The 10744-nt window shown below is 34.2% G+C and overlaps 1 pseudogene; it reads right to left on the bottom strand.

The window, feature by feature from the left end:
- Positions 1-2509: 2509 nt before the first annotated feature.
- LOC137235177 (T-complex protein 1 subunit eta-like) lies at positions 2510-9231 on the bottom strand (annotated as a pseudogene).
- Between the last annotated feature and the right edge of the window lie 1513 nt (positions 9232-10744).

The following is a 10744-nucleotide window of genomic DNA, read 5'->3' on the forward strand; positions in this document are numbered from 1 at the left end:
CAAATATTTATATTCAACATACTTTTTTATTATACATCTAGTTTATAAATTTTGGTTAAAAATTATTGACAAATTCGTTGCAATTAAATTGCTTTAAAAATCTTTGCAAACTTTGTGCGATTGTTGAATATTTTTTTTTAATTATAGCATGAAAAGCTTAGAATACGAACGTATGAAAAAGCTAAGAATTATTAGATTCATAGATACTTTTTAACCAAGATTATTACAGTGTGTGTTGTTCGTTTGTTGTTCAAATTCGTTGCATATTAATATTCAGATCAAGAATACTCAAATGTGTCGTGGCATCGTCTTGTTGGTCAATCGCGCGCCGCAATATCCATTGATGGCCTTGTCCTAGAAAATTGAGTTTGAATAGGTCTCATTCTCGAAACATTTACAAAAGTACCTCGTAAGATATTAAAAATCCTGAACGCTTTTTGCAATAAATTCAAAAAAAAACTCCCATTCAAACCGGTGTCTTATCCCTACTTCTGTTTAACTTCTACATATCAATAGCTATCTTCACCACCAAAAGGCGTCACTATTGTTTCCTACACCATATGGTAGTTATATATACATGTTTATATTATTAATTTCGTTGTTTAAGTCTTCTGTTTTGTATTGTTCTTTTATTATTTATGTACTGGTTTCCTATAAACTTTAATTGTTTCAATAATTTTAATTTTGAACACATACGTTGGGAAGATAGAAAAAATATGATTTGAAAATGTGATTGAAATTATTTAGTTTTTAAGAAACTTGAATACATGAAGGCGGATATAAAATAAAGAAATTAAAATAAAGAAATTTATTATACTGGAGAAGGATATATTAATTACTAAAGAAGGACTCTTAATTAATGAAAGTGGCGACGAGGATGGGATTTGTTCGATAAACGAGCATACATTTGAGATTAAAAAAAATAATAATAATATATGATACATATAAAAAAAAATAATAAAAAAAGGAGTTCATTTAATACTGACGTTATATCCTTATTGGAAGATTAAGACAGAGGAAACCACTAGAAAATATATGTGCAGTTTATTTGGTGTTACAGTTTGTGTATATAACAATATTCTTATTTCCCAAAGCCTGAAAAAAAACAACAAAGACTAAGTGAAATTCGTGCTCGTAAAATACATAATCTTCTAAAGAGACTCATTTTTAATTTGGGCAAATTTAAATATTTAAAAAATAGACAGTTTTGGAAATATATTTCATAATCCATGTTACTAAATATACGGATAAGATTATATACATAAATAAATTTATAAAATCAAACACTAAAACAAAATATATCCACAAAAATGGCATTAACATTAGCCGAATGCTTGAGGGAAGCACGAAGTATTCCTGTGTTCAATGGAGAGAGTGAGTATAGTCTAAATAACTTTTTGAGAGATGTAGCGACTGTGCTATCGTTAACACCCGAGGAGCATATAAGAACTATTCAATGTGTATTGGCAAATCGTCTTCAGGGTAAAGCTTTACGTGCAGTTGAATGTATGGTAAATCCAACGTGGGAACAAACGCTTCAAAGGCTTCGTGAGGAATTTGGAGTCAAGAAATCTTTTATACATCTTCGAAATGAAGCGATGAATGTGAATGCTTCAAATATTGAAGAGCTGCATGTTAGTTTAAGGAAAATTTTACATTTGATGAATTCGAAGTTTTATTTAGAAGGAAATATTGATGTTTTGTATACTCCTATAAATAATGAAAGAATAATTTTTGATGTATATATAACTTTTCTTCCAATTTTTATTAAAACCCTTCTATTACAAAATAATATACAGAATATTGATCAGGCATATAGCTATTATATAGAGAATAATTTAATTAAAGAAATCAATATTAATATTAAATCTTTTAATCCTGAACAATCTAACATGAGGAAATTTCAAGGAAATTCTTATGTAGAAAAAAATAATAAACAATTTAATGGTAATAGTTTAAATAATTCAAATTCCCCCAAATTTCAGCAGTTTAATAACAATCAAAATCCTAATAGAAATTATTTTAGACAGAATGGTTGTTATGAAAATAATAATAGTGGATATATAAAATTTAATGGTCAAAATCATTTAGAGCCAATGGAAGTTGATTCTCTGGACACTGTACCAAATTTTCGTTTACGGCCTCAACAACGTCCAAATTACCAATAGTTGTTTTGACGATAAATAATATCAAAGTAAGATGTTTAATTGATAGTGGTGTACCAACAACTTTAGGAGATTTCAGAATATTTAATAAATTCCGGAGAAGGAGAAAATTACAAAAGCCTTTAATGCTTAATACATTGTTAGGGTCAAGTTTAATAACTGAGGAAGTTGTTACGAAAGTGCCGTTGGAATTTAACAAATTAAATGAAACAATGTCAATAAAATAAGTAAATGTTAATTATAAAAATTTTGACTGTATTTTGGGAATAAATGATGATGAATTAGACGGTTTAGAATTTAGTGATGTATATTTTATAGAAAAAAATTATTTAAATATAAATGGCTTAATAGGTGAGGACTTAAATGAGAATGAAAAGAATAAATTGAAGACTTTTTTAGAACAAAATAAAAATTGATTTTATCAGGAAAGTCAAAAATTATCAGCGACTAATTATGTTAATCATGAAATCATTACAATTCCCCATAAGCCAGTATATTGTAAAAATTATAGGTATCCATATGCATTAGAAAAAGAAATTAATATGCAAATTGAAAATATGTTAAAAGATGGAATAATAAGACATATTAGATCTCCGTATAATTTTCCACTTTGGATAGTTCCTAAAAAAATTGATAATTCAAAGCAACAGAAATGGAGAGTTGTTGTAGCTTTTAGAAAATTAAACGAAGTTACAGTTAATGATAAATTTCCTATTCCGCATATAGAGTCATTGTTTGAGAAACTTGGTAGAGCTCAATATTTTTCAACTATTGATCTTGCAAAGGGATTTCATCAAATTCTTATGAATGTGGCTGATATTGAAAAGACTGCTTTTTCTAGTCCAATATTTTGAATATTTGAGAATGCCCTTTGATTTTTTAAGTCGTATACCACAGAAAAATAACATTGAGAATAATAAAGATTTCGGAATAGAATCTTTATTTGAAAACTCTTTAGAAATAGCTGATGATTTAAATGAACAATTTTTAATTTAGGATTCTATTATTAATAAGTATTTAATGCAAATACGAATTGAAAAAAGAAAGACAAAAGATTTTGAAACAATCTTTGGATAATATAAAATTATTTATATTTCTCAGCAGGATATACATAAAACACATTTTTTAAATGATTTGCTTCGGCATTATTTGAAACAAGGAACAGTAGGCATATATTCTGAGTTAGATGATTGTGAGTACAATGTTATAAAGGAAATGTTAATTAAATTATTTTCCAATAAAACAAATTTAATTCACAAAGTGTAATAAATGGGCAATCGATGTTTGTAATAAGGAAGGTATTTTTGAAATAATAGAACGTATCCATAATGAAAGCAATCATAGGGGAATTTCTGAAAATTTTGAGGAAATTAAATTAAAATATTTTTATCCAAATTTAAAAAAAATTATTAATAAATATATTAATAGTTGTATTATTTGTGTTGAAAATAAATACGACCGTCAACCTTTCAAAAAAAAATTTAATCATACATTGACTCCAAATGGCCCAAACGAATTTGTACATATAGATATTTTTCAAGTTTGCAAAACGTATTTTTTGACTTCAATCGATAGATTTACGAAATTAGCTTGAGTTCATAAACTTTTTGATAAGAATATGTGTACTGTTAAGATTAAATTAGAGGAAAGAATAGCAATACTAGGCGCTCCAAAACTTTTAATAATGGATAACCAATTTAATAACGCCTTAATTAAAATGTTTTGTTGAGAAAAACAGATTGAAGTGCATTTTACTACGCCAAATTCGCATACAGGTAATTCAGATTTCATTCAACTCTGCTAGAGCATATTAGGGTTTTGAGAAAATCAGACGATATTGAAGATATTGAAGAAATAGTAATTCAGGGAGTTGGACAATACGATTCATAGTACAACTAAAATAAAACCAATCGATTTTTTAAATAGATCCGATATTGATTACAATAAAATCGCTTATGAAATGAGCCAAAAAAAGAAATATGTTATAAACAAAATTAATAAAAAGAGAGAGAATTTACCAAATTTCGATACAGGCAATATTTATGTTAGAAATCCGAAGGCAACCAGACAAAAAATAGCAAAAAAATTTGTCAAACACAAAAATTTTAATAAAAAAGATTTTTCTCAGATTAAAAGACCTTTGAGGCAATTTGCAGAGTAATAATTTCCGTTTGTTATTTTTGTTAACTTAAAAATAATTTGTTTGTGAATTTTGAATTGAAATTCGAAGGGATTCGAATTATATGAAGAGGGCGAGTTATATATACATGTTTATATTATTAAGTTCGTTGTTTAAGCCTTCTTAATGGCGGCCACCGTGGTGTGATGGCAGCGTGCTCCGCCTACCACACCGTATGCCCTGAGTTCGCACCCCGGGCAAAGCAACATCAAAATTTTAGAAATAGGGTTTTTAAATTTGAAGAAAATTTTTCTAAGCGGGGTCGCCCCTCGGCAGTGTTTGGCAAGCGCTCCGGGTGTATTTCTGCCATGAAAAGCTCTCAGTGAAAACTCATCTGCATTGCAGATGCCGTTCGGAGTCGGCATAAAACATGTAGGTCCCGTCCGGCCAATTTGTAGGGAAAATCAAGAGGAGCACGACGCAAATTGGAAGAGAAGCTCGGCCTTAGATCTCTTCGGAGGTTATCGCGCCTTACATTTATTTTTATTTTTTTTATGTTTAATAAATTTAAAAAAATATTAGTGTCACCTCCTATTTTATCATTTCCAAATTTTTCTAAAAAATTTGTTCTTACGACAGATGCCAGTAATTCAGCTATTGGTGCAGTGCTTAGTCAAAGTGGTAGACCAATTTGTTTTGCAAGTAGGACATTAAATGGACATGAGCGAAATTGTAGCACAATAGAAAAGGAATTACTTGATATCGTATGGTCAGTTAAATACATTAGGCCTTATTTATATGTTAGAAAATTTCTTGTTCAAACTGACCATCAACCATTGAAATGGTTGTTTTCTTTAAAAGAACCAAACTCACGTATAATAAGATGGAAAATATTGTTGAGTAAATATGAATTCGAAATTGAATATTTAAAAGGTGATGAAAATAAGGTGGCTGATTTTTTAAGTCGTATACCACAGAAAAATAACATTGAGGATAATAAAGATTTCGGAATAGAATATTTATTTGAAAACTCTTTAGCTGATGATTTAAATGAACAATTTTTAATTTCGGATTCTATTATTAATAAGTATTTAATGCAAATACGAATTGTAAAAAGAAAGACAAAGATTTTGAAACAATTTTTGGAAAATATAAAATTATTTATATTTCTCAGCAGGATATACATAAAACACATTTTTTAAATGATTTGCTTCGGCGTTATTTGAAACACGGAACTTTAGGCATATATTCTGAGTTAGATGATTGCGAGTACAATGTTATAAAGGAAATGTTAATTAAATTATTTTCCAATAAAAAAAAATTTATTCACAAAGTGTAATAAATTGGCAATCGATGTTTGTAATAAGGAAGATATTTTTGAAATAATAGAACGATTCATAATGAAAGCAATCATAGGGGAATTTCTGAAAATTTTGAGGAAATTAAATTAAAATATTTTTATCCAAATTTAAAAAAATTATTAATAAATATATTAATAGTTGTATTATTTGTTTTGAAAATAAATATGACCGTCAACCTTTAAAAAAAAATTTAATCATACCTTGACTCCAAATGGCCCAAACGAATTTGTACATATAGATATTTTTCAAGTTTGCAAAACGTATTTTTTGACTTCAATCGATGGATTTACGAAATTAGCTTCAGTTCATAAACTTTTTGATAAGAATATGTGTACTGTTAAGATTAAATTAGAGGAAAGAATAGCAATACTAGGCGCTCCAAAACTTTTAATAATGGATAACCAGTTTAATAACGCTTAATAATATAAACATGTATATATAACCAAGCCTTAAGATTACCCATTGAAAGAAGTTACAGGCCTGCTAAAATACTGCGCTCAGAACCGCCACGTGTTGTCTCCTTATGTCCCCAGAACACCATCTACATAATGAGGCGAGAGTACTCCCAATAAGTGAAAGAAATGAAATGCTAACCGAACAGTTTCTGTTGAATACCCAGGAACCTGGGTATACCAACAGACATTTGATTGATGAGCCAACACCGCCCAGGGTTTTAGGGAGTCACCTCCGTAAGGACTATAAGGAAATACGGCACCTGAGAACTCGGCCATATGAAGCAAGAAAATACCCCAGCGGGTTAGGGGTCAGAATATTCCCGCGGTAGGTATGCCTGTCGTAAGAGGCGACTAAAATACCAGGGGCTGTGTAGCGCAACGCTTCAGATTACCAGCGCAATATATAGCTTCTCCAATTGTCAACCTCACCTATCCGCGGCGAATCCTGTTTCACTAACAGAAGAGGCTCTGGCGACCCCAAGCTCCTCATGGAAATTGGGGGTGGGGAGGGAGGGAATGGCCTGAAGGCTTAATGTGGCCACATAAATCGTTCCCGGGATGGTCGGCAGCACCTTGATGGTGCTGTGGTACCGGAGCGTACCGGATCTGTATCCGGCAAAGGACCATTACATCGATAACACTCCCCAAAGCCTTCGGGGAGGATCTGTATCCGGCAAAGGACCATCTATAACACTCCCCAAAGCCTTCGGGGAGCAACCTTATCGCAACAACAACAAGCAAGAAAATACAAGCAGGTCCTTGCTGAACTCCATAAACAGGCGTTGGGGCTCTATGCCAGGAATTGCCCGGTGAATTCAGTACACAAAGAACAATACCCTAAACTTGCAGAACAGGAACGCACACTCCCTAGGGAAACGCGAGTCACTCTAGCCCAACTTCGATCTGGATACTGCAACAGGTTAAACTCTTACCTACCCAGAATCAACCCCTACATACAAAATGTCCCTGCTTGCAATGTGTCCCCACATGACACCAACCATCTCTTCAATTGTAATGTGGAACCAACTCCTCTAACACCCCTCTCTTTATGGTCCACCTCTGTTGAAACTGCAAGTTTCCTCGGACTCCCGTTGGAGGACATTGATGACAATTTGTGATTGGTCAGACCTATTGGATGGGGCGAAGCACTGCTACAACGACATCAGAAGGTACTCGAAGACGATGCCTCAAAACTAACAACCAAAAGCAATAATTATCATTTCACTGACATAAATTTTAAAGTTTTTTCTTCCGTAGTTGGACACAATCTTTTCACAATATTACTTAACAATTTAAGATTAGACATTTTTTTCAAGTTGTATTTTGACTTACCAGCAACAATAGAATCATGTTTAATTGTACGCTGCACAATCATTGTACCATCATGTAACGAAGCTGTTTCTTCCAAACATGTTCTAGCATTAACGCAACCTTTAAATATTTATAAACTATAAAAATAAAATTAATGTCAAACCCACTATCAAACCTTGGAAAATGTTGAAATGTTCACCACCAACTTGACGTTCTTCAGAGTAATCACATTGACCCAAAACACTTGAATTAATATCATTAGCTGTAGTCATAACAGCACCACCACAAGCTTTCATTGTACGTTTCAAATCTTCTTCTGGTACACTAACAGAACATTTCACGATCTGCAAAATACTGTGTACCAACATCACCAATTGGTAGTTTAGATAACACAAAATTTGCTTCGTACTTGGCTAGTTTATTGTACAGATTACGCCACTCAGCATCAACAATTTTCTGATACTCTTGAACATTATCAATACGTACTTCAGCATTGTCACGCTCAGCCTTGAATTCCAATTCTATATTTAAAATTGCGATTTTATCTTTTTTGTATGACGTTGGATCTACCAAAGAAAAGTACAGCGTCCACAACCATTTTAGAAAAGAAATCTTTTTGTTGATGAATAATTTTGGAGGACATTGCTGTGGCAGCGCATTTTTCCAATAAGGCACGTTGATTGGCGCTTCGACATGTTCAGCCATGTCATATTTTGGTCATGCATAATTGTAATGCTTTGCGTATAGCTTTAATGATGGTACGTGCATGCACGCCTTGTTTTAAGATTTCCATTGCTTAAAGTACTACTGAAGTGGTGCCATCGCCGACCTGATAAGATATACATTTTTATTCTACACATTCTAATATAACAAAAAACTTACCTCAGCATTTTGAGATTTGGCGATGTCGACTAGAGTTTTACGGCTGGATGCACAATATCCAATAGTTTCATAATGGTTGCCCCGTCATTTTAAATTGTGGCCCTACCACTGAAATCAACAATATGTTTGTCCATACTGTGTGAACCCAATGTAGTGCGTACAGCGTCCACAATTGAATGCGAGGCATTGATGTTAGATATGAGCTGAGGGTAATAGTCTAGTTGAGGGGTCGACTGCTAATACGCTTGACATCAGTATTAATAATCCGAAGGCAGAAAATAAAAATTTTATCTCGTTCAAAAATATTAACGAAAAACCGAAAAAAGGCCCGCGGGTACCTCCGAAACCGGGGGTGGGATCCATAGTATTTTTGCGCAGAACACCTTTCTGCGTTGGCGGCCTTCGGCCGCGCTTATAAAAAATAACCCTGATCTGCGCCATGTCAAGTCCGGGTGTGTGGTATAACCGTGGCTACCACCACGGTGATGTACTAACACAACAACAACCACATGAAAATCGCCAACTTCAACTGCAAAATTTCTCCGGACAGAGACAAAATTTTTCTTTTCCGCCTTCGGATCATTGTTCTCGAGATTAATACGCGTCTTTTGACACTTCTCTCGATATTTTTTGAGGCGTATTAGTATTAGCAGTCGACCCCTCAACTAGACTATTACCGAGTAGAGTTTCTAGCTTGAGAGCTATCGGTATCCAAATAATTTTTACACAAAAACTCATGTACCCAATACAAGTTCAGGACGTTCATATTTATCGACACGCTGTCCGGTGTGGCCCAAATGTTGGAAATATTCAGTTGGCACTGTTGAGAAAAAATATGTATCAATGAACACAAGTAAAAGTGAAAGATTTTTTTTACCATCTGTTGTTACTTTACACATTAGCCATTGGAAACGACGACCAGCATCTACAAATTGCATTTTAGCCTTGCAAACGATTACATCCAATTGGACCCATTTCACCAAAATTTACAATGGGTGGCTCATATTCACCCTCAATCGTGCGTGCCACTGGTGAGATGGTAAGTGTAAAGGACAAAGCTGTTGTTTTTAATAAATCAGCTGTTGCAGGTATGCAATACAAAAAGGCCTGCAAACGAGAAAGATCAATGTAATTACTTACTTAATTGGAGCTTAACCGTCTAAACGGTTATGGCCGTCCAACAAGGCGCGCCAGTCGCTCCTTCGCTCCGCCAACCGGCGCCAATTGGTCACACCAAGGGAGTTTAAATCGTTTTTCACCTGGTCCTTCCAACGGAGTGGGGGCCGCCCTATACCTCTGCTTCCATAGGCGGGTTCCGATAGAAACACTTTCTTGGCCGGAGCATCATCTTTCATTCGCATAACATGGCCTAGCCAGCGCAGCCGCTGCGTTTTAATTCGCTGGACTATGTTGATGTCTGCGTATAGCTCGTACAGCTCATCATTAAATCTTCTTCGGTACTCGCCATCGCCAACGCGTAGAGGTCCATAAATCTTTCGAAGAACTTTTCTCTCGAACACTCCCAAAGCCTCTTCATCTGCTGTTGTCATGTTCCATGCTTCTGCCCCATATAGCAGGACGGGTACGATAAGTGACTTGTAGAGTATGATTTTGTAGGGTATGATCAATGTAATTGGCAAAGAAAAAATTAATTTCGAATATCAATACCTAACGTAACGTGGCGAGGAGTTACCCTGATCTTGTACCACATATTTTGTGGTCACCAATGGTGGTAATAAACCCTGTTCATTAGTATTAAAAGCACCACACGCGCTATTTTGATTTTCAACGATAACGCTTATCGGATTAGGCATCTGATCGGGATCTAAACGGCGTTGGGCTACTGTTGCGGCTGTTGATATATACCAGTACCAGGTGCAGGTGGTTGCTAAAGAAAATAATACAAAAATAATCATCAGTAATATTTGAAATATTTTAGTTGTATTAGCATACATTATATGACCGGGTATTGGGGGTTGACCCGGCATGGGTGGCTGACTGGGCATTGGCGCCTGTCCTGGTTGTGTTGGTGGCATCATTTGACCCATGTAACCACCTGGTGCACTTGGTTGTTGTAGAGAATAGCCTGGATGTTGAGGTTGTGGAGGGCAACCAGGTGGACCAGGTAGTAGTGTATAACCCGACTGTTGTGGCATTGGCAGATAGGTTGTTGCTGCTGCTGTCGTGGCATTGCATAAAAAATGGCTTTTCGTTTAAACTCCGGAAATAGCTTTCACAACAGTGGACTTACCTTGTCCAATCCTGCCAATATTGATTGTTGCCGGACGCGAAATTACCTCTGGCGATAATGGGGACAAATTTTCGATATCCTGTTAATAATAGTTTTTTATTAATTCAATTATATTAAAGCAAATCCTACAATATAACAGATTGAACGATGCAGATTTTGTAGCACCAGTAATGAAAGTGAATGAATGGATGTGTAGCAAT

Source organism: Eurosta solidaginis, chromosome X (genome assembly GCF_040869045.1).
Source record: "Eurosta solidaginis isolate ZX-2024a chromosome X, ASM4086904v1, whole genome shotgun sequence".
Classification (NCBI taxonomy): Eukaryota; Metazoa; Arthropoda; class Insecta; order Diptera; family Tephritidae; genus Eurosta; species Eurosta solidaginis.